We start from the raw sequence: 22,638 nt of genomic DNA, 5'->3' as shown, positions 1-22,638 counted from the left end.
TTAAGTTTGATGCTGAGGTTCCCTATTACTGTGTTGCTGTCAATTTCTCCCTTTAGGTTTGTTAATAGTTGCTTTATATACTTTGGTGCTCCTGTGTTAAACGCATATATATTCATAAGTGTTTTGTCCTCTTGGTGGAATGTCCGTTTTATCATTATATACTGCTCCACTTTGTCTCTCATTGTCTTCTTTTATCTTTAAGTCTGCTTTTCTGACATAAGTATGGCAACACCTGCTTTCTTTTGTTTGCCATTTGTTTGGGGTATTGCCTTCCATGCCTTCACTCTGAGCCTATGTTTGTCTGTAGAGTTGACACGCATTTCCTGGAGGCAGCGTATTGTTGGGTCTTGTTTTTTAATCCACCCGCCACTTTACGTCTTTTGACTGGAGTGTTCAATCCATTTACATTTAGAGCAATTATTGATATATGAGGGCTTAATACTGCCATTTTATCTCTTGTTTTCTGGTTGTTCTATATTTCCATTGTTTCTTTTTCCTTGTATTTCTGTCATTTCAGTTTGGTGGTTTTCTGTGATGGTTTTCTCAGTTTTCTCTTTCTTTATGATTTGTGGTTCTCCTCTGATTTTTTTGTTTAGTGGTTGCCATGAGGTTTGTATAAAAGATCTCATAGATAAGATAGTCCATTTTCTGATAGCCTCGCACCTCCATTAGCCTAAGTAGCTTTCATATCTTACCTCTTCTCATTCTGAATTATTGTCACAAATTACTTTTTTTTCTGTTGTGAGTTTGTGACTAAATTGAAGTGTTTATAGTTATTTTTGATGCCTTCCTTCCCTTCATCTTTAATGTTATAATTAAGTCTTTAGTAACCCATTCTGATATAGAGCTGAACTTTTTTGATTCTATCAGTCTGTTTAGTTCCTTGTTCAAGGTTTTGTAAACCTCTGCTTTTTAGTTTCAGATGGGACGGCGCCTTTCAATGTTTTTGGTAAGGCAGCCCTAGTGCTGATGACCTCCCTCAGCTTTTGTTTTTCTAGGGATGCTTTTATTTCTCCATCGTATCTGAAGGATAGTTTCACTGGATAGGGTAGTCTTGCTGAAAGTTTTTGTTTTTCAGTATTTTGAATATATCATTCCACTCTCTCCTAGCTTGTAAGGTTTCTGCTGAGAAATCCATTTAAAGCCTGATAGGAGTTCCTTTGTAGGTTATTTTCGTCTGCCTTCCTGCCCTTAATATTTTTCCTTTGTGTTTTACTTTTGCCAGTTTTAATATTATATGCCTCGGAGAAGGTCTTTTTGCATTGATGTAATTAGGAATTCTATTGTTTTGATGTATTTGTAAGTCCAGTTCCTTCCCCAGATTTGGGAAGTTCTGGCTATAATTTCTTTGAACAAGCTCTCTGCTCCTTTCTCTCTCTCTTCTCCCTCTCAAATACCTATTATCCTTATGTTGCTTTCCCTAATTAAGTCACATATTTCTTGAAGAATTTCTTCATTTTTTAAAAATCTTAGTTCTCTCTCCTCTTCCATCTGAAGCATTTCTAGGTTTCTATCTTCTAGGTCACTTATTCTCTCCTCCATAAAATCAGCTCTATTTTTTATGGTTTTTAGATTATTTTTTTATTTCATTAATTGTGTTCTTCAAATCCAGAATTTCTATATAATTTTTTTAAGGGCTTCAACCTCTTTGGTGAAGTATTCCTTCTTCTCATTAACTTTATTCCTGAGCTCACTGAACTGTCTTTCTGAGTTTTCCTGTAATTCATTGAGATTTATTTTGTTTTTTGTTTTGTGAGGAAGACTTTCCCTGAGGTGGAATCTGTTGCCAATCCTCTTCTTTTTTAGCTTGAGGAAGATTAGCCCTGAGCTAACATCTGTGCCAATCTTCCTCTACTTTGTATGTGGGATGCCTCCATAGCATGGCTGATGAGTAGAGTATGTCTGCACCCAGAATCCAAGTCTGTAAACCCAGGCCACTGAAGCGGAGTGCATGGAACTTTAACCACCCAGCCATGGGTTTCTTTATGCCAAGTATTTTGAGTTCTCCATCATTTAGATTGTAAATTTCTGAGACTTCAGGATTGGTTTCTGGAGACTTGTCATTTTCTTTCTGCTCTGAAATGTTACTGTAGTTCTTCATGGTGTTTGATGAATTGATCCTTTGCCAGTGCATTTGTGGTAGTATCAAGTTGCAGATTCCACCTGCCACCACTGTGGGGGTGGGCAGAAGCTGTGTTTTCTGATCTTGCTCCATCTGCTGGAAGTTGTGCTGGTAGGGCTGTTCTGCTTTTGTGCAGGCTGGCCTCAGCTGCTTACTGAGTTGGGCATGCACATGCAGGCTGGGCCTCTGTGCTCCACCCATGGTTCACTCTTGTGTTGGCAGGGCCACTGTGCTCAGTAGGGCACTGGCCAAGCTTCTGTGCTAGGTGGGAAGGGCACTTTCTTTCATGTGGGCCAGCTCTGCACTCATGGGGGGTTCAGCTGAGCTGCTGCACTTGGTGGGCAGGGCTCTTTCACAGGGGCTGAGCTGCCACCACCTGGTGGGAAGTGCCCCCATGAGTGGGGCAGCCACAGCACAGTGGGTGCTCCCAAAGTCTGGGCTACCACTCTGAAAGTGTTTGCATGCAGGCTGGGCTGCCTCCGCCTTCTCTCACAGCCATGCCAGCTGCTGTGTGAGGACCCACAACCTGCAATGCTGCTGCTGGGGTGGGGGAAGGGTCTGCTCACCCAGTTCCACTGCTTCCTGGGGATCCAGGCCACTCACCTTCAGATGCATGGCTGTGTGGATCTCTCAGGTGTTCTGTGGTGCTGTGTAGAGAATCCTCTGTTGGTTAACACATGTCCTTTAAGTTGTAAATTAGAGGGTAGAGACAAAGGGAACAATTCACTCTGGCATGCTGCTGATGTCACTCCTTCTTTTTACTTTCCAAAGTACCTCAGTAGGGCGATACAGTAAGTGGTCAGTTGCCAGAAGGTGGAAGCTTTGGAGACAACACACAGCTATGGATAGCCACCCAGATATCTTCATCAGCCCATCCCTTCCTTCCAGTGAGCAAGGAACATCCAGGTTGGGGTGAGACAGATCAGGGAAGAAGCCTAGACAATCAGCAAATGCCTGCAGTCCCATCTGGAAGATGAAATGGAATCAAGGGGACATGAAGTCTCCGTGGAAAGCAGCATTTTTCCTTCCAAGAGCCAGGTGGAACAGTGAATGGTCAGCAGCCAGCAGACCCTGGTGGATTACTGGATCTTCTCTAAGGTGGCATCCTGGTGCTGGGAATCTTATCTCCTTGAAGGAATCAAGTAGCAAGACCAATGCTTACATCATCAAACTTGATACTCCATCTGAGTCTTGTAAGAGAAGATCAATGCAGCTGGAGGGCCTTGAGTGGTGGATCATATCCTAAAGTTCCAGGGTCAGAACTGGTGGAACTTTTGCAGAGTCAGAGACCTGCAGATCAAGAACAGTGATACCATCATGTTCCTTAAGACTGACAAGGTCCTGTAAGTCCTCAGGGGTAGCCATGCCCAGGCTAACCATGATCTAGACAGTCTTCCTGATGGTCCTGCTTCTCCTTCCCACCCCTGCCTATCCAGAGTATTGTGATCTTTCTGAAGCATAAATATGAACATATCCTTGTCCTGCTTAAAATTCTGTAATGGCTCCTCATTACCTACAGAATAAAGTTCAAGTTCCTGTGCTTGGCATTCTAGGTTCTTGACAATCTAGCCCTTGCTTATCTCTCTAGTTCCCCTCACCACTCTCAAAACACATCCTACACTAGAGTCATGCCCAAACACTTTCAGTTCCCCAAATGCTGAATCATCACAGCTCCATGACACTGAGTCAACAATCATTTCCCCCATGTTTTCATCTTTCAACACCCAAAACTCCAAGTCATTGGTTCTCAAAGTATGAGTCCCAGACAAGGAGAATCATCATCATCTGGAAACATTTAGAAATGAAAAACTGTTAGCTCCTAAAGTAGACCTACTGAATCAGATTGTTGGCAGGGCCTGGCAATCTAATGCTTTAACAAACCTTCCAAATGGTTCTGATGCATGCTCAAGGCTGACAACCACTGCTATAGGAAATCTTTTGGACCTGACTCCCATGAACCTCATATGGCTGACCAAATAATTCTCTGTGCCCAGACCCCAGACCTGGTGCAAATTTCTATGAGAGCACCTGGGACCCTCATTTGTTCCTTTGTTGGATCATCTGTCTTTCTGGTTTAATTAGACTGGGCAGGAATTGTCGCTTATTCCTTGTGTCCCCATGGCCTGGAATCATACCTACCCAGAGCAAATGCTTGGCAGATACTTGTTGAATAAACAAATAAACCAAAGAATGGCTTTGAATCTTTAATTATTATCTTCTTGAGAGTCTCAGCCCAAAGCTGTTCTGAGTAGACATTTTTTGGGGTGCTCCCCCACCAGCCTATGTCTCATTCTTTTAATTACCCCCATTCACCTACCATACTGGAGAGGAAGACCTGGTTGGCCACGCTCATACCCAGTAACTTTAACCTCTGTCTGCAGCTTATTGGAACAAAAGTGATCACCTGACCTGGGATGGAATCCATCTTTTGGCAGACAATCAGACTTTGAGACCCACAACCTGCAATGCTGCTGCTGGGGTGGGGGAAGGGTCTGCTCACCCAGTTCCACTGCTTCCTGGGGATCCAGGCCACTCACCTTCAGATGCATGGCTGTGTGGATCTCTCAGGTGTTCATATTTTTAGACAATCAGATTTTGAGTCTAGGGAGTAGGAACTAGAACAGGGAGCTCCATATACAATTAAATGAAGGTGAGTGTCTAAACAGCAATGCAATCAGGACTGGAGTGGGCTGAGCAGCTCGAGACAGAACTCCAGCCTAGCTTATAGATTAGTAAAGTGAGAGACCCATCAGCTTAGAGAAAGCAGCCACACACAGCAAGAGACAGAATCAATAGCCTTCGTAAAGTTCCAGAGAGACAGACAGAAAAGCTACAGGATGCTGACCGTTTTACCTTTTCTCCACAGAATTCCCTCTGTATCTTTTCTTCAACTTGAGTGGGTTTTCATTCATTGTGTGAGTCAGAGTGGGTCTCTATTCTGACCCAAGAGCCTTGACTGAAATCTGTTTCAGTAGCTTGATGAAATTGTTTTGTCTTCCTTCGTAAATTAATATCCTACACATTTATATGGCATTTACACCAAGAGTCTCCATAGACATGGTGTCATTTGATTCTTATTCTCCCAGCTGCACTGGAAGTTAGATAGACAAGTGGAATTAACACCCCTCCTCCATTTTACAGATGAGAAAATGGAGGCTTAGAGGATAATGACTGATGTTCAGAGGGCAATAAACATGGAAGAGGAACCATGACAGCCTCAGCAGGGGCATCCTGGAGCATCTCATAGATCATCCAGAAGGAAGACTTTTCTTTGCCACCTTCTCTGGGCCTCTCCCATAATTACAAACCCTAAGCTCTAGCCTCATCATCCTCTTAGCCTTTTCCAATCCTTCAGTAATACTGTTCAGACCAAATAAATCCACCCCTCTTGCCACAGCTGATTTGATGAGGGATGATCATTTGACCCAGGATAGAATCAATCCATTAGCTGTACAAAGTCAATCAGATTTTGAGTTTGGGAGACTGAGAACTATTATTTCTTTTTTTTCCAAAAGAACAAATTTATTGTCTCACAGATATGAGAGTTATTACTTCTGCCCACCCTCTTCTGACTGACTGAATAAGTTGACATGTTAGTCCTCAATTAGCTCACCTGAACATGATATTTTATACTACTGAACTGACTTTTCATTAAACAATGTTTTTTGAGGGTTTACTATGTACAAGTCACTGTTTAGGCATAATCAAAGATACCATAAAAATAAAAGTCTATACACTCAATATAGATATAATTCAGGTTGTGTAGATGACCCAAACTTATGAGAAGGCAGTACATAATGCCAAATAAATGTGGCCACCTTGAAAGGAGAAATTACTCAAAAGTTGGGGTGATCTAAGGCAGTTTTATACAGAAGTTGGGGTTTTAGCTCGTCTCTAAGCAATGGATAATATTGAAATTGGGGACAAGAGGACAAGACATTCCAAGTGTAGACTATCTCCAGGAAAGTCACAGACCTAGGAAATCTTAAGGTTCTTACAGAGAGGATGATAACAAAATCAGTTTACCTAGTGCTAAAGGTTTATAAAAGGAAGTTGACAAGAATGGCCTTGAGTCACTAAACATTTGTCAATGGTTAGTGACTCAAGCATCACTGGTGACATCTCAAGCCACTCCTCTTACTATAGAAGAGGGACAGGTGTTCCAGTAGCCAAATCTATGATTTAAACCCTGTGGTACAAGGACAGTCCTTTCCTGGCGTCTCACGGTATCACCCTCGGCTACCCCTTCCCTCACAGCATTAGACTTATGGATAACAAGATTTAGCACATAAGTTCTAAAACTCTAACCTTGCCACCACCATCCACCCGGTTCCCACTAAGTTGGGAAATAGGCAATATAGGAAATAGGAAACAATAGGAAGGTTTTGAACAGGGGCACAGTATCTTTGAAAGATGGGTTTGGTAGTGGACATATTTGAACTCTGCGAACCTGTAGGTAAATGCAGGCAGGTATACTGTGTAGGAATCCATTTTTATGAATATTTGTTGAGTTACTATGTGACTGTGTTCCATTTACATTTACTAACTTAATTTTAAGGCAATCCTACAAATATGATAATAATATGCTGACTTTATAAACAGGGAAACTAAGGTACAACGAGATTTAAGTAACTTTCCCAGCATCGATTCACTAACAGATAGGAGCTGGGATATGAACTCAAACTTTTATAGTGTTAAAGCTCATCATTCTTGTTACTCTTTCTTTTTTTCCTCAGCTTTAGTGAGATATAATACACAAAAACTGTGTATGTTCAAGGTGTACAACGTGATGTTTTTATATACGTATACACTGTGAAAAGATTACCACAATCAAGCCAATTAACAGTATAGTACTTTTTTTGTGATGAGAATGCTTAAGATCTACTGTCTTAGCAAATTTCAAGTATATAATACTGTATTATTAATTATAGTCACACTGCTTACATTAGATCCTTGAACTTACTCATCCTGCATAACTGAAACTTTGTGCCCTTTAACCAATATTTCCCCATTTCCCTCACCCTCCAGCCCCCGGCAAGCACCATTCTATTCTCCACTCTTATGAGTTCAACTTTTTTTTTTTTAGATTTCACATATAAGTGATACCATATAGTATTTGTCTTTCTCTTTCTGGCTTATTTCATACTGCCCTCCAGGTTCATCCATGTTGTCTCAAATGGCAGAATTTCCTTCCTATTTATGGCTCAATAATATTCCACTTTGTGTGTTTATCACATTTTCTTTATTCATTCATCCATTGATAGGCATGTAAGTCATTTTCATACCTTGGTTATTGTGAATAATGCTGCAATGTACACGAGAGTGCAGATATCTCTTCAAGATACCGATTTCATTTCCTTCAGATATATACGCAGAAGTGAGATTGCTGGATCATATGGAAGTTCTATTTTTGATTTGTTGAGGGAACTCCATAATGTCTTCCATAATGGCTGTACCACTTTACATTCCCACCAACAGAGGGCAAGGACTCCCTTTTCTACACATCCGAACCAACACTTGTTATCGTTTGTCTTTTTGATAACAGCCATTCTAACAGGTGTGAGATGATATCTTACTGTGGTTTTGATTTGTATTTCCCTGATGATTAGTGATGTTGAGCACCTTTTCATGTACTTGTTGGATGTCTGTATGTCTTCTTTTGAGAAATGTCTATTCAGGTCCTTTGACCAATTTACATTAGATTATTTGTTTTCTTACTATTGAATTGTTTCAGTTCCCGTATATTTTGGATATAAACCCCTTATCAGATGTATGGTTTGCAAATATTTTCTCCCATTCTATAGGTTGTCTCTTCACTTTATAGATTGTTTCCTTCACTGTACAGAAGCTTTTCAGTTTGTTACAATCCAATTTGTCTATTTTTGCTTTTGTTGCCTGTGCTTTGAGGGTCATAGCCAAAAAAATCATTGCCCAGACTAATGTCAAGAGCTTTTTCTCTATGTTTTCTTTTAGTAGTTTTACAGTTTCAGGTCTTACATTTAAGTCTTTAATCAATTTTCAGTTGATTTTTCTATATGGTGTGAGACAATGGTCCAATTTCATTCTTCTGGATGTGGATATCCAGTTTTCCTAACATTGTTTATTGAAGAGACTGTCCTTTTTCCATTGTTTGTTCCTTGGCATCTCTGTTGAAGATCAAGTGACCATAAATCCATGGATTTACTTCTGGGCTCTCAATTCTGTTCCACTAGTCAATGTGTCTGTTTTCATGCCAGTACCAAACTGTTTTGTTTACTATAGCTTTCTAACATAGTTTGAAATCAGGAAGTGTGATGCCTCTAGCTTAGTTCTTTCTCAGGATTGCTTTCGGTATTCAGGGTCTTTTGTAGTTCCATATGAATTTTAGGATTGCTTTTTCTATGTCTGTGAAAAACACCATTGGAATTTTAATAAGGTTTGCCTTGAAACTATAGATAGCTTTGGGTAGTATAGACATTTTAACAATATTAATTCTTCCAATCCATGAACACAGTGTATTTTTCCATTTATTTGTATCTTCTTTGATTCTGTTCATCAATGTCTTATAGTTTTCAGTGTTCAAATCTTTCATCTCCTTGGTTAAATTTATTCCTAAGTATTTCATTCTTTTTGATGCTCTTGTAAATGGGATTGTCTTATTAATTTCTTTTTCAGATAGTTCATTGTTAGTGTGTAGAAATACAATTGACTTTCATATGTTGATTTTATATCCTGCAACTTTGCTGAAATTATTCATTTGTTCTAACAGTTTTTTGGTGGAGTCTTTAGGGTTTGCAATATATAATATGTTGTCTGCAAAGAAAGATAAGTTTACTTCCTCCTTTCAGATTTGTATGACTTTTATTTCCTTTTTTGCCTAACTTCTCTGGCTAGGACTTCCAGTACAATGTTGAATAGAAGTTGCAAGAGTGAGCATCCATGTCTTATTCCTGATCTTACAGGAAAAGCTTTTAGCTTTTCATCACTGAATATGATATTACCTGTGAGCTTGTCATGTATGGTCTTTATGTTGAGGTGCATGCCTTCCATACCTAACTTGTTGAGAGTTGTTATCAGGAAGAGTGTTGAATTTTGTCAAATGCTTTTTCTGCATATATTGAGATGATCATATGACTTTTTTCTTTATTCTGTTAATGTAGTGTATCACATTTCCTGATTTGCATATGTTGAACCATCCTTGCATTCTAGGGATAAATCCCACTTGATTATGGTGTATGATCCTTTTCATGTGCTGTTGAATTTGGTTTGCTAGTATTTTGTTAAGGATTTTTGCATCTATGTTCATCAGGGATATTGGTTTGTTGTTTTCCTTCTTGTAGTCTTTGTCAGGCTTTGGTATTAGGGGAATGCTGGCCTCACAGAATGAGTTTGGAAGTGTTCCTTCCTTTTCAAGTTTTTGGAAGAGTTTGAGAAGGACTGGCATTCTCCTTTCAATGTTTGGTAGAATTCACTAGTGAAGCCATTTTGTCTTGGGCTTTTCTTTCTTGGGAGGATTTGGATCACTGATTCAATCTCTTTACTTGTTATTGGTCTGTTCAGATATACTATTTCTTCATGATTCAGTCTTGTAGGTTGTATGTTTCTAGGATTTTTTATATTTCTTTTAGGTTATTCAATTTATTGGCATATAATGCTCCATAGTAGTCTCTTATGATCCTTCACATAGTCTTGTGGTATCAGCTCTAATGTCTTCTCCTTCACTGATACTTTTATTTTAGTTTTCTCTCTGTTTTTCTTAGTCTAGCTAAAGGTTTGTCAATTTCGTTTATCTTTTAAAAAATCAGCTTTTAGTTTTGTTGATCTTTTCTATTGTTTTCCTAGTCTCTACCTCATTTATTTCCACTCTAATCTTTCTTATTTCCTTCTGTCTGCTAGCTTCTGGCTTAATTTGTTTTTCTTTTTTAGATAAGACCTCTGCATAGCTTACCAAAACTGTTCTTTTTGATTTGAATTGATCAATTCAGCCTTAGTCCAGGAATCCCAAAGCACTCCACACATGGATCCTAAAAAAGGCATGTGCCCCAAGTCCGTCTCTCTCTCTGTCTGCGCACTGCCTTGACTTCCCTGTGTGGCCCCTCAAGGTGTGCTGTGTACTTTCTCCAGGACTCATGAATAACAAACTTCTCTTTCAGTTTCTCTCGTGGTCTTTTGTTGAACCACAGCTACAATCTGGCATCTTGTGCTTCAATTAACAAATATTAATTTAACAAAATTAAAAGTGGTGTATTACATTGATGAATTTTCATAGGTTGAACTATCTTGAACTCCAGGAATAAATCCTACTTGGTCATGGTGTACAGTTCTTTTAGTAGGGTGTTGAATTCTGTTTGCTAGTATTGTTTTTGAGAATAACTGTATCAATATAGTCATCAGAGATATTGGTCTATAGTTTTCCTTTCTTTAGTGTCTTTGTATGGCTTTGTTATCAGGGTAATGCTGGTCTCATACAATGAGCTTGGAAGCATCCCCTCTTCTTTAATGTTTTGGGAGAGTTTGAGATATATTGGTGCTAATTCTTCTTTCAATGTCTTGTAGAATTCACCAGAGAAACCATCTGGTCCTTGGCTTTTCTTGTTGGGAGGTTTTTGATTGCTGATTCATTCTCCTTACTAGTTATAGATCTGTTCAGGTTTTATATTCCTTTATTATCAGTCTTGGTTGGTTGTGCGCTTATAGGAATTTGTCCATTTCATCTAGGTTATCTAATTTGTTGACATACAATTGTTCACAGTATGCTCTTACAATACTTTTAATTTCTGTATCTTCAGTAGTAATATCATCACTTTCATTTCTGATTTTAGTTAATTGAGTCTTCTCTCTTTCTTTCTTGGTCAATGTAGCCAAAAGTTTGTTAATTTTGTTGATGTTTTTTCAAAGAATCAGCTCTTAGTTTTGTTGATTTTTCTCCACTTTTTTTCTATCCTCTATGTTAATCTTTATTATTTCCTTCCTTCTGCTAACTTTACACTTAGTTTGTTCTTTTTCTAGTTTTTTAAGGTTTAAAGTTAGGCTGTTGATTTGAAATCTTCTTTTTTAATGTAAGCATTTACAGCTATACATTTCTCTCTTAGCACTATTTTTACTGCATCTCATAGTTTTGGTATGTTGTGTTTTCATTTTCATTTTCCTCAAGATATTTTCTAATTTCTCTTTGACCCATTGGTTGTTTAAGAATGTGTTGTTTAATTTCCATGTTTGTTAATTTCCAAATTTCCTTAACAGAATAATTTCTGTTATTCATTTCTAATTTCATTCCATTGTGATTCAAAATGATACCTTGTATGATTTTAAACTTTTAAAAATTTATTAAGACTTGTTTTGTGGCCTAATATATGGTGCATCTTTGAGAATGTTCCATGTGCACTTGAGAAAAATGCGTAGTCTGTTATTGTTAGGTAGAGTGTTCTGTACATGTCTATTAGCTCCAATTGCTCTATAGTGTTGTTCAGATCCCCTATTTCCTTATTGATTTTCTGTTTGCTTGTTCTATCCATTTTTGAAAACGGAGTATTGATGTCTCCCACTATTATTATAGAGCTGTCTATTTCTCCCTTCAATTCTGTTAGTGTTTGCCTCATCTATTTTGGAGCTCTGCTATTTAGTGCATATGTGTTTACAACTGTGATGTATTCTTGCTTAATGGACTCCTTTATCAACATATAATGTTCTTCTTTATTCCTACTAACAGTTTTTGACTTAAAGTCTGTTTTGTTTGCTATTACTATAGCTACCTCTGATATTTTTTGTTACTATTTGCGTGGAATATTTTTTACCTTTCTTTCACTTTCAACCCATGTATGTCCTTAGATCTAAAGTGAGTCTCTTATAGACAGCATAGAGTTGGATCTTATTTTTTTATTGCAGCTTTATTGAGGTATAATTGACATACAAAATTGTAGGTTATTTAAAGTGTACATTGCAGTATTTGACATATGTATACAATGTGAAAGGATTCTCCCCATCTAGTTAATTAACACATCCATCACTTCACATATTTACCCTTTTTTTTTTTTTGGTGAGGACATTTAAATTCTACTCTCTTAGCAAATTTCAACTATACAATACAGCGCTATCAACTATAGTCACCAGAATCCTGTTTTTTAAAATCTCTTTTGCTAATCTATATCTTTTGATTGGGAATTTAATTTATTTACATTTAAAGTAATTATTGACATTTTGTTATTTGCTTTTTTCTGTATGTCTTATATTTTTTGTTCCTCATTTCCTCCTTTACCACCTTCCTCTGTGCTTAGTTGATTTTTTGCAGTAACATGTTTTGATTCACTCCTCATTTCCTTTTGCGTATACTCATTGTGGTTACCATGGACAGTACATATAACATCCAAAAACACAACAATCTATCTCAACTGATTTCGACTTAACTTCAGTCTCACACAAAAACTCTTCTCCTTTACAGCTCCACCCCCTCACTTTTTTATTTATATTACCAATTATTTTTTATATATTGTGTGTCCATTAACATAGATTTATAATTATTTTATGAAATTTTCTTTTAAATTTTGTAGAAAATAAAAAGTGGTGTTAAAAAACAAAATTACAATAACACTAGTTTTTATATTTGTTTATGTATTCACTTGTATTAGAGAACTTTACATTTTCATATGGCTTCAAATTACTCTCTAGTGTCCTACCACTTCAATGTGAACGACTTTTTTTAGCATTTCTTGTAGGGCAGGTCTAGTGGTATCAAACTCCCTCAGCTTTTGTTTACTGGCAACGTCTTTCTCCCTCATTTTTAAAAGACAATTTTGCCAGATGTGGAATTCTCAGTTGACTGTTTTTTATTTTAGCACTTTAAATATGGAATCCTGCCACATTCTGGCCTCCAAGGTTTCTGATAAGAACGCTACTAATAATCTAACTGAGGATCCTTTTTACATAAGCTTAACTTCTCTCCTGCCATTTTCAATATTCTCTTTGTATTCTGACAGTTTCATTACAATGTGTCCTGGTGTGGATCTCTTTGGGTTTATCTTCCTTGGAGTTTGGTGAGATTTTTGGATTTGTAGATACATATCTTTCCTCAAATTTGTTCAGTTTTTGGCCATTATTTCTTTAAATAATCTCTTTGCCCCCTTTTCTTCTTTTGGACTCTGATAATGCCTATCTTGGTTAACTTGATGATGTCCCAGGAGCCCCTTAGGCTCTGTTCAATTTTCTTAATTCTTTTTTCTCCTCAGACTGGTGATTTCAAATGACCTCTCTTCAAGTTCTCTGATTCTTTCTTCTGCCAGCTTGAGCTGGTTGATGAACCCCTCTAGCAAATTTTTCAATTCGGTTATTGGATATTTAGAGCTAGCATTTCTGTTTGGTTCCTTTTTATAATTTCTATCTCGTCACTGATATTCTCACTTTGTTTATATATATAGTTTTCATAGTTTTCTTTAGCTGTTTGTACTTTCTTTTCATTCTCTCAGTATATTTAAAACAGTTGTTTTAAAGTCTTTGTCTAGGATGTTTGATGCCTGTATTTCTTCAGAGATGGCTTCTGTGACTTCATTTTCTTCTCTTGAATGGGCCATGTTTTCCTGTTTCTTTGTCTGCCTTGTGACTTATTTTGTTGAAAATTGGGCTTTTGAAAACACAGCTCTCTCCCCCAGTGTTTGGAGACTGGCTTTTTTGCTAGGAGGGAACTCCACTAATTAGCAGAGCATCTTCTGAGCCTTAGGATCAGCCCAAGGTACAGGGATAATGTCTTCTCAGGGGTTTTCTGGGCATATGTCTTGCCTGGAACTATGTGTGTGCTTTTTTTTTGATTCCCCCATATACAAAGCTACTTTTAAATGTCTTAGTTTCCAAAGAGCCTCATACCAGCTTCTTCTTAGGGCCTTAGATGTTCTATTGTGTTCCTCTACCTGTAATCTCTTGCCTTAGGCATGTGTGGACCTGTAGCTCCCCTGCAACTTTCCAAAGCAACGCCTGTTGCTTCCCAGAGTTTTTCCCAGCCTGAAATCCAAGATACATCACTTTTCTCTGTCTGAGCTTCAAGTTAGATGAAACAGAGACCAGTGTCTCAGGCAGCAGGCAGACAGACTAGAATGTTGCAATTAAGGTCTACTTTCCCCCACCCCCTCACTCTGGTTTGAGGAAGGGAATGGGCTGCTTCTTTGTCCCAACCATGCCAAAATGTGCTATACTGGGAAGGGTGAGGAAAAACAACTGAAAATTTCCTACCATTTTAAATGTGGCTTTTTCTTCTTTAGGCACTTACTTAGTTGCTGTAGACCTTTAACTGTTTTCCAGAGTTCCTATTAAGTTATTTTAGCCACTCTCTAGCTGTTTCTTTTAATGTTTCCATGGGGGATAAAGGGCTTGGAGCTTCCTAGTTTGCCATCTGATGTCATTCACAATTTTTAATTTTTTTGGTGAGGAAGATTAGCCCTGAGCTAACATTCACCACCAATCCTCCTATTTTTGCTGAGGAAGATTGGCCCTGAGCTAACCTCTGTGCCCATCTTCCTCTATCTAACATGGGGGATGCCTGCCACAGCATAGCTTGATAAGCAGTGCATAGGTCCGTGCCTTAGATCTGAACTTGTGAACCCCGGGCTGTCAAACTGGAGCATGCGAACTTCACCACTATGCCATCAGGCCAGCTCCTATAAAATTGTAATATAATAAGCACAACTATAACATATCTGTAAAAATTTAAAATTTGAAATATTAATGATTATACCAAAATTATAACTTATAATATCAATCAGGCAGCCAGCTCTATGATGCAGACATGTAGGTTTTCTGACCAGATGAGAGGTGGCTCTATTTTCTATCAGCTTCTAATGCTCGGCCTAGTTAGTAAATAACCAAGAAACAGCATCTTGGGAAGGAAAGGGGAGTCACCTGACACTCCAGGGCTTACTCGTTGGGTCTTGCTGATGCAGCTGGTCCTCCTGAGAATTCCTCAGGGACAGCACTGTGTAGAGGGGACCGATACCACACATCGTCACTGGGCTCAGTAAAGAGCCTTTATTTGTATCACCTGCTGATGGTTTAAATCCTATGCTGAAACTTATTATTGCCCAGAGTTGAAATTTGTATTGTTTTGGAAAATATTCTTGAGCTCTTCTACCATTTACCTTTCAAAAAACAAATAAATCTCAGTCACCATGACTTGGCAGAAAAAGAGAACATTGTCTTAACAATTTCTGTTGATTTTAAAACATGATTGCTTTAAAAACTGCACTCCAAATGAAAGACTTTTATGAAAAGTGGATGATTACTATCCGAATCATAAAATTCATATAACTTCCAACACTCACAGCATCATTATAATAATCTTTTTAATCCATAGAGGGCATGCCCAGAGAAGAGTTCATCATTATGTTTAGTGATTTTGTGTTAGAGGAAAAACTGGTGTGGCCAGCAAGGCACATGGAACCTAACATCAATTACGTGAGAGTCTGATGGTCTCAGCAATCACACAGTTCTTAGTGAAAGATAAACCTGCAAAGTCAATGTATTATGAAAAAAATATGGAGATTACTGCAGGATGTCTAACAGAATGGAAGGTTAATTACTTACCTCATGCAAAAGAAGCACAAGGAGCGCGTCTCCCCTTCTATATTCAACAATTATGGCATCAAAGCTGGCATTGACAGAGGAAAAGGAACATTTCCAAGTCACAAGGGAAATGTGGATGTCATCATAACACAGGTCTTTAATTACTGCTTGCCCAAATCCATGCTGAAACTTGCTCTGTTGTGCCATTCACCTCATCATGTCTGCAGAACAAGAGTAAGAATTATGCTAGAACTCCATAGAACTGAAAGCTTTACTTTCAGAAATGAAAAGCTGAAAGTAGGAATAGCAGAAAGGCATGGATTTCTGTTTGCTGTCCTAAAAAGCAGGTAAATTGCAATTGCCCTGCCCACCAGCAAGCCTGCAGCTGACTTATGCCACTGGGTCTCACAAACAGCCACACAGGGGATCTGCCCTGCTTGCCAACACCTGAAATGGTTGCATGCTGCCAAGCCTGGGGCATGCCCCACCCACCAGCACTCTTGAGGCAGCTGTGCACCATGGAGCCGTGTAGCCAGTTGGCATCAGAGGCCTGCCCCACCCAAAAGCAAGCTGGCAACAGCCATCTGCCATGCAGCTAGCCTCACCAGAAGACTTCCCCGCCCACCAAAACATCTGAGGTAGCCAAGCACAGCAGGGCTCTGCAGCAGTTGTGTGCCCCTATGCCTAACAACCAGCCATGCTGGGGGCCTGACTCCCTCACCAGGAAAACTTCAGTAGTTGTATACTACCAGACCTTGCAAACAGCTATGCTGGGGGCTTGACCCCCTAACAATGTGCCAGTAGCAACTGCACAAGCCTAGTCCTCACAACCAGATGGCCCAGGGGCCAACCCAGCCTGCTCATGTGCCTGCAGCAATGGCAACCCCACCGCAACAGAACAGCACATGCAGCCCACACAGGGGATACCCCTGGAGCATTTGGCATGGGTGACAAGAGGCGATCATGATACTGGGCCCCATAAGACATATCCGACATAAGGCCACATTTCCAAGATCAGGAGATGTAGCTCAACTACCTATTAAACAGAAATATGCACAGAAAGGTAGGCAAGATGAGGAGACAAAGAAATACATTTCAAATAAAAGAACAGGGCAAATCCTCAGAAGAAGAACTAAAGAAACAGAGATAAACCATCTATTTGAGAAAGAGTACAAACTAATGGTCATAGGGTTCTCACTGAACTGGGGAGAATGGATGAGCACAGTGAGAGCTTCAACAAAGAATTAGAAAATATAAAAAAGAACCAATCAGAGCAGAAGAATACAGTAATGGAAATGAAAAATTCACTAGAGGGAATCAACAGCAGAGTAGATGACACAGAAGAACAGATCAGTGATCTGGACAAAAGAGTAGAGGAAATCATCCAAACTGAAGGGAGAAAAGAATTAAAAAGAACAAGGACAGTCTTAGAGACCTCTGGGACAACATCAAGCATACTGACATTCACATTATAGGTGTCCCAGAAGGAGAAGAGAGAGACAAATAACTTATTTGAAGAACTAAAAGCTGAAAACTTCTTTAACCTAGGGAGGGAAACCAACATGCAGGTACAGGAAGCACAGAGAGCATGAAACAAGATGAACCCAAAGAGGCCCACACCAAGACACAGTATAATTAAAAACTCAAGAATTAAAGATAAAGAGAGAATCCTAAAAGCTGCAAGAGAAAAGCAACAAGTTACATACAAAGGAAACCCCATAAAGCTATCAGTTGACTTTTCACCAGAAACCTCACAGGCTAGAAGGGAGTGGCATATTTTCAAAGAGCTTAAAGGGAAAAACCTACAACCAAGAATACTCTACTTGGCAAGGTTATCATTCAGAATGGAAAGAGAGAGAATTTTCCAGACAAGAACAAACTAGAGGAGTTCATCATCACTAAATCAGCCTTACAAGAAATCTTAAAGGGACTTATTTAAGTAGAAAAGGAAAGGCCACAAACAGAACCAAGAAAATTATCAAAGAAAAATATCACTGGTAAAGGCTGTATATTTACACAGTAAAAGTAGTGGATCAACCATGTACAAAGCTAGTATGAAGGTCAAAAGACAAAAGTACTAAAATCACCTATATCTTTGAGAAGAGGTTAATGGATATACAAAAATAAAAGAGGTAAAATGTTATTTCAAAAACATAATACATGGTGGGGGGGGGAGAGTAAAAGTGTAGGGCTTTTAGCAAGAGGTCGAACTTAAGAGATCATCAATTTAATATAGATTGCTATTTACGTAGATTATTATATATGAACCTGATGGTAACCAAAAAACAAAAACCTATAACAACATACACAAAAAAAGAGAAAGGAACTCAAACATAACACTAAGGAAAGCCATAAAATCACAAGAGAAAAGAGCAAGAGAAGAAGAAAGCAACAGAGAATTACAAAAACATCCAGAAAAAAAGGTAACAAAATGGCAATAAGTACATACTTATCAATAGTTACTCTAAATGTAAATGGACTAAATGCTGCAATAAAAAGACAGAGGGTGGCTGAACGGATAAAAAAACAAGACCCAACTCTATGTTGCTTACAAGAGACTCACTTCAGCTTTAATGACACATATAGGCTCAAACTGAAGAGATGGAAAAAGATATTTCATGCAAACAACAGAGAGCAGGTAGCTATACTATGTCCGACGAAATAGACTTTATGTCAAACATAAAGTATTAGAGACAAAGAAGGTCACTAAATAATGATAAAGGGGTCAATTTATGAAGAGTATATAACAATTTTAAACACATATGCACCCAACATTGGAATATCTAAATATATTAAGCAAATATTAACATATATGTAGGCACAAAGAGATAGCAATTCAATAACAGTAGGGTACTTAAATACTCCACTTTCAATAATGGATAGATCATTAAGACAGAAAAGCAATAAGAAAATAATAGATTTGAACTACATTTTAGACCAAATGAACCCAAGAGACATGTACAGAACATTTTATCCAATGTCAGTAGAATAAACATTCTTCCTAAGTGCAAAGAGAACATTCTCCAAGAGAGATCATATGTTAGGTCACAGAACAAGTCTTAACAAACTTAAGAAGATTGAAATCATATCAAACATCTTTTCCAAACACAATGCTTTGAAAATAGAAATCAATAATAGAAAGAAAATCAGAATATTCACAATTATGTAGTAATTAAACAATACACTCCTGAAGAACCAATGGGTCAGAGATGAAATAAAAAATATCTTGAGACAAACAAAAATGGAAACACAATAGACCAAAATTAATGGGATACTACAAAAGCAGTTCTAAGAGGGACGTTCATAGAAATAAAAACCTACATTGAGAGAAAATAAAGATCTCAAATAAATAACCTGACTTCTCACTTCAAGGAACTAGAAAAGAACAAATTAAGCACAAAGTTAGCAAAGGAAGGAGAGAAGAAACGGCACAGTAGAAATAGATTAAATACAGACCAGAAAAACAGAGGAAAGACCAATAAAACTAAGAGCTGGTTTTTTGAAAAGAGAAACAAAATTGACAAACTCTTACCAAGACTAACTAAGAAGAAAAAAGAGAAGCACCAAATAAATAACATTGGAAATGAAAGAGGAGATATTACATCTGATACCATAAAAATATAAAGGATCATAAGAGACTATATGAACAATTAAGTGCCAATAAATTGGATGGATAATGAAAAGAAACGGGTAAGTTCTTAGAAAAATATACCCCACAAAGACTGAATCATAAAAAAATGGAATATCTGAATAGATCTATAATGAGCGTAAGGAGATTGAATCAATTACCAAAAATCTCACAACAAAGAAAAGCCTAGGACAAGATGGCTTCACTAGTGAATTCTACCAAAATTCTTAAAAGAAGAATTAACGCCAATCCTTCTCAAACTCTTCCAAGAAACTGAAGAGGAAGGAGCACTTCCAAACTCATTCTCTGAGGCCAGTATCACCCTGATACCAATGCCAGATAAGTATACTATGGGAAAAGAAAATCATCGGCCAATTCTTTCATGAGCACTGATGCAAAGAACCTCAACAAAATACTAGCAAACAGATTTCAATAGCATATTAAAAAGATCATACACCATGATCAAGTGGGATTTATCCCTGGGATGCAAGGATGGTTCAACATATATAAAGCAATAAATATGGTAAGCCACATTAACAGAATACAGAATAAAAAACATATGATCATCTCAATAGAAGCAGAAATAGCATTTGACAAAGTTTAACATGCTTTCATGATAGACACTCTCAACAAATTAGGTATAGAAGGCATGCACCTCAACATAAAAGCCATATAAGAGAAGCCCACAGCTAATATCACATTCAAAAGCTAAAACCTTTTCCTCTATGATCAGGAACAAGACAAGGATGCACACTATAACCACTTTTATTCAATAAAGTTTTGGAAGTCCTAGCCAGAGCAATTAGGCAAGAGAAAGACATAAAAGTCATCCAAATCTGAAAGGAAGATGTAAAATTGTCTCTGTTTGCAGATGACAAGATCATATATATAGAAAACTCTAAAGCCACCACCAAAAAACTCTTAGAACTAAAGAACTAAAGGAGTAAAGTTGCAGGATACTAAATCAACATACTAAAATCATTTGCATTTTTATACAGTATCATGAACTATTGGAAAGAGAAATTAAGAAAGCAATTCCATTTACAACTGCATCAAAAAGGATAAAATACTCAGGAATAAATTTAACTAAGGAGGTGAAAGATCTGGATACTGAAAACTATAAGACACTGATGAACAAAATTGAAGACACTAATAAATGGATAGATAACCCATGTTCCTGGGATGGAAGAGTTAATATTATTAAAATTTCCATACTATCCAAAGCAATCTACAGATTTAATGCAACCCCTATCAAAATTCTAAAGGCATTTTTCACAGAAATATAAAAAAATCCTAAAATTCATATGGAACCACAAAAGATCCCAAAGAGCCAAGCAATCTTGAAAAAGAACAACAAAGCTGGAAGTATCACACTGCCTCATTTCAAATTACATTACGAAGCTATAGTAATCAAAACAGTATGGTACTGGCATAAAAACAGACCACAGATCAACAAAACAGAATAGAGAGCCGGGAAATAAACCCATCCATATATGGTCAACTGATCTTTGACAAGGATGCCAAAGGCAAACAATGGGGAAAAGACAGTTTCTTTAATAAATGGTGCTGGGAAATCTGGTTATTGACATGCAAAAGACTGAACCTGGATCCTACATCACACCACGCACAAAAATTAACTCAAAATTGATCAAAGATTTAAATGTAAGACCTTAAACCATCATGCTCCTATAAGAAAATAGGGAAAAGCTCCTTGACATTGGTCTTGGCAATGATATTTTGGTCATGACACCAAAAGTATAGGCCACAAAACCAAAAATAAGCAAGTAAGACTACATCAAACTAAAAAGATTCCGCAGAAGAAAGGAAACCGACAACAAAATGAAAAAGCAACCTATGGAATGGGAGAAAATATTTGCAAACCATATATCCAATAAGGGGTTGATATCTAAAATATGTAAGGAATTCACAGAACTCAATAGCAAAAATCCAAATAGTCCAATTTAAAAGCTGACAAAGGATATGAATAGACATCTCTCAAAAGTAGATGTACAAATAGTCAACAGGTGAATGAAAAAGTACTCAATATCACTAATCATCAGAAATGAAACTCAAAACCACAATGAGATATCACCTTACACCTGTTAGGATGAGTAATAACAACAAAAAAAGAGATAAGTGTTGGCGAGGATGTGGAGAAAAGGGAACCCTTGTACACTGTTGGTGAAATGTAAATTGGTACAGCCATTATGGACAACAGTATGGAGGTTCCTCAAAAAACTAAAAATAGAACTACCATATGATCTAGCAATCCCACTTCTGAGTGTATCTCTGAAGGAAACAAAATCAGTATCTCGAGAGATATCTCCACTACTGTTATTCTCAAGAGCTAAGATATGGAAACAACCCATGTGTTCATTGACAGATGAATGGACAAAGAAAATGTTATATATCATCACATATATATACATAGTAAATTATAATATTATCAATATTATAATTATATAAATTTGTGATATAAATGTCATAAATATATATACACACAAATATTATTAAGCCATAAAAAAGAAGGAAATCCTGCCATCCTGAGATAACATGGATGAACCTGCAAGGCATTATACAAAGTGAAATAAACCAGACAGAGAACGACAAATACTGTATGGCACTACTTATATGTGGAATCTTAAAAACAAAAAAAGTGAAACTCAAAGAAGCAGAGAGTAGAATGGTGGTTACCAGGGGCTGGGGGGGAGGAGAAATAGGGAGATGTTGGTGAAAGAGTACAAACTTTCAGTTATAAGAATAACTTGTGAGAAGAATGAGTTGTGAGAATCTAATGTACAGCATGGTGACTATAGTTTATAACACCGTATGGTATCCTTGAAATTTGCTAGGAGAGTAGATCTTAAGCATTCTCACCACACAAGAAAAGTAATGTGAGATGACGGATGTGGTAATTAACCTGATTGTGGTAAATATTTCACATTGTGTACAGATATCAAATCATCACATTGTACACTTTAAATATATACAATTTTATATGTCAATTATACCTCAATAAAATGGACAAAAAAAGGATGACAGAACCAGCCCTGATGGTTTAGTGGTTAAAGTTTGGTGCTCTCACTGCTTCGATGGCTCAGGTTTGTTTCCCATTCGAGGAACCACACCACCCATCTGTCAGTAGCCATGCTGTGGCAGCAGCTCACATAAAAGAACCAGAAGGACTTACAACTAGGATGTACAACCATGCATGGGGGCTTTGGGGAGGAGAAAAAAGAGGAAGATTGGCAACAGATGTTAGCTCTGGGCCAACCTTTCCCTGCAAAAGAAAACAACAACATTGTGAGAACAGGTTGAAAGCACAGATTCAACCTGAAACGCTCTCTCATGGGATTGGTTGAAACTT

General features: G+C 37.7%; 1 long non-coding RNA gene across 1 annotated transcript in view; it reads right to left on the bottom strand.

Annotated features, from left to right (window-relative positions):
* Window positions 1–561: 561 nt before the first annotated feature.
* The window catches only part of LOC123281266 (uncharacterized), a 40,969-nt gene continuing 18,892 nt past the window's right edge, over window positions 562–22,638 (bottom strand). The window contains exons 3-4 of the long non-coding RNA XR_006520669.2: window positions 15,665–15,864; window positions 562–3,412 (exon numbers count right to left, since the gene is read on the bottom strand). This is a non-coding gene — a long non-coding RNA (uncharacterized lncRNA). The remainder of the gene's footprint in view (window positions 3,413–15,664; window positions 15,865–22,638) is intronic.

Source organism: Equus asinus, chromosome 26 (assembly GCF_041296235.1).
Source record: "Equus asinus isolate D_3611 breed Donkey chromosome 26, EquAss-T2T_v2, whole genome shotgun sequence".
NCBI lineage: Eukaryota > Metazoa > Chordata > Mammalia > Perissodactyla > Equidae > Equus > Equus asinus.
This window is presented reverse-complemented; position numbering and strand designations above follow the sequence as displayed.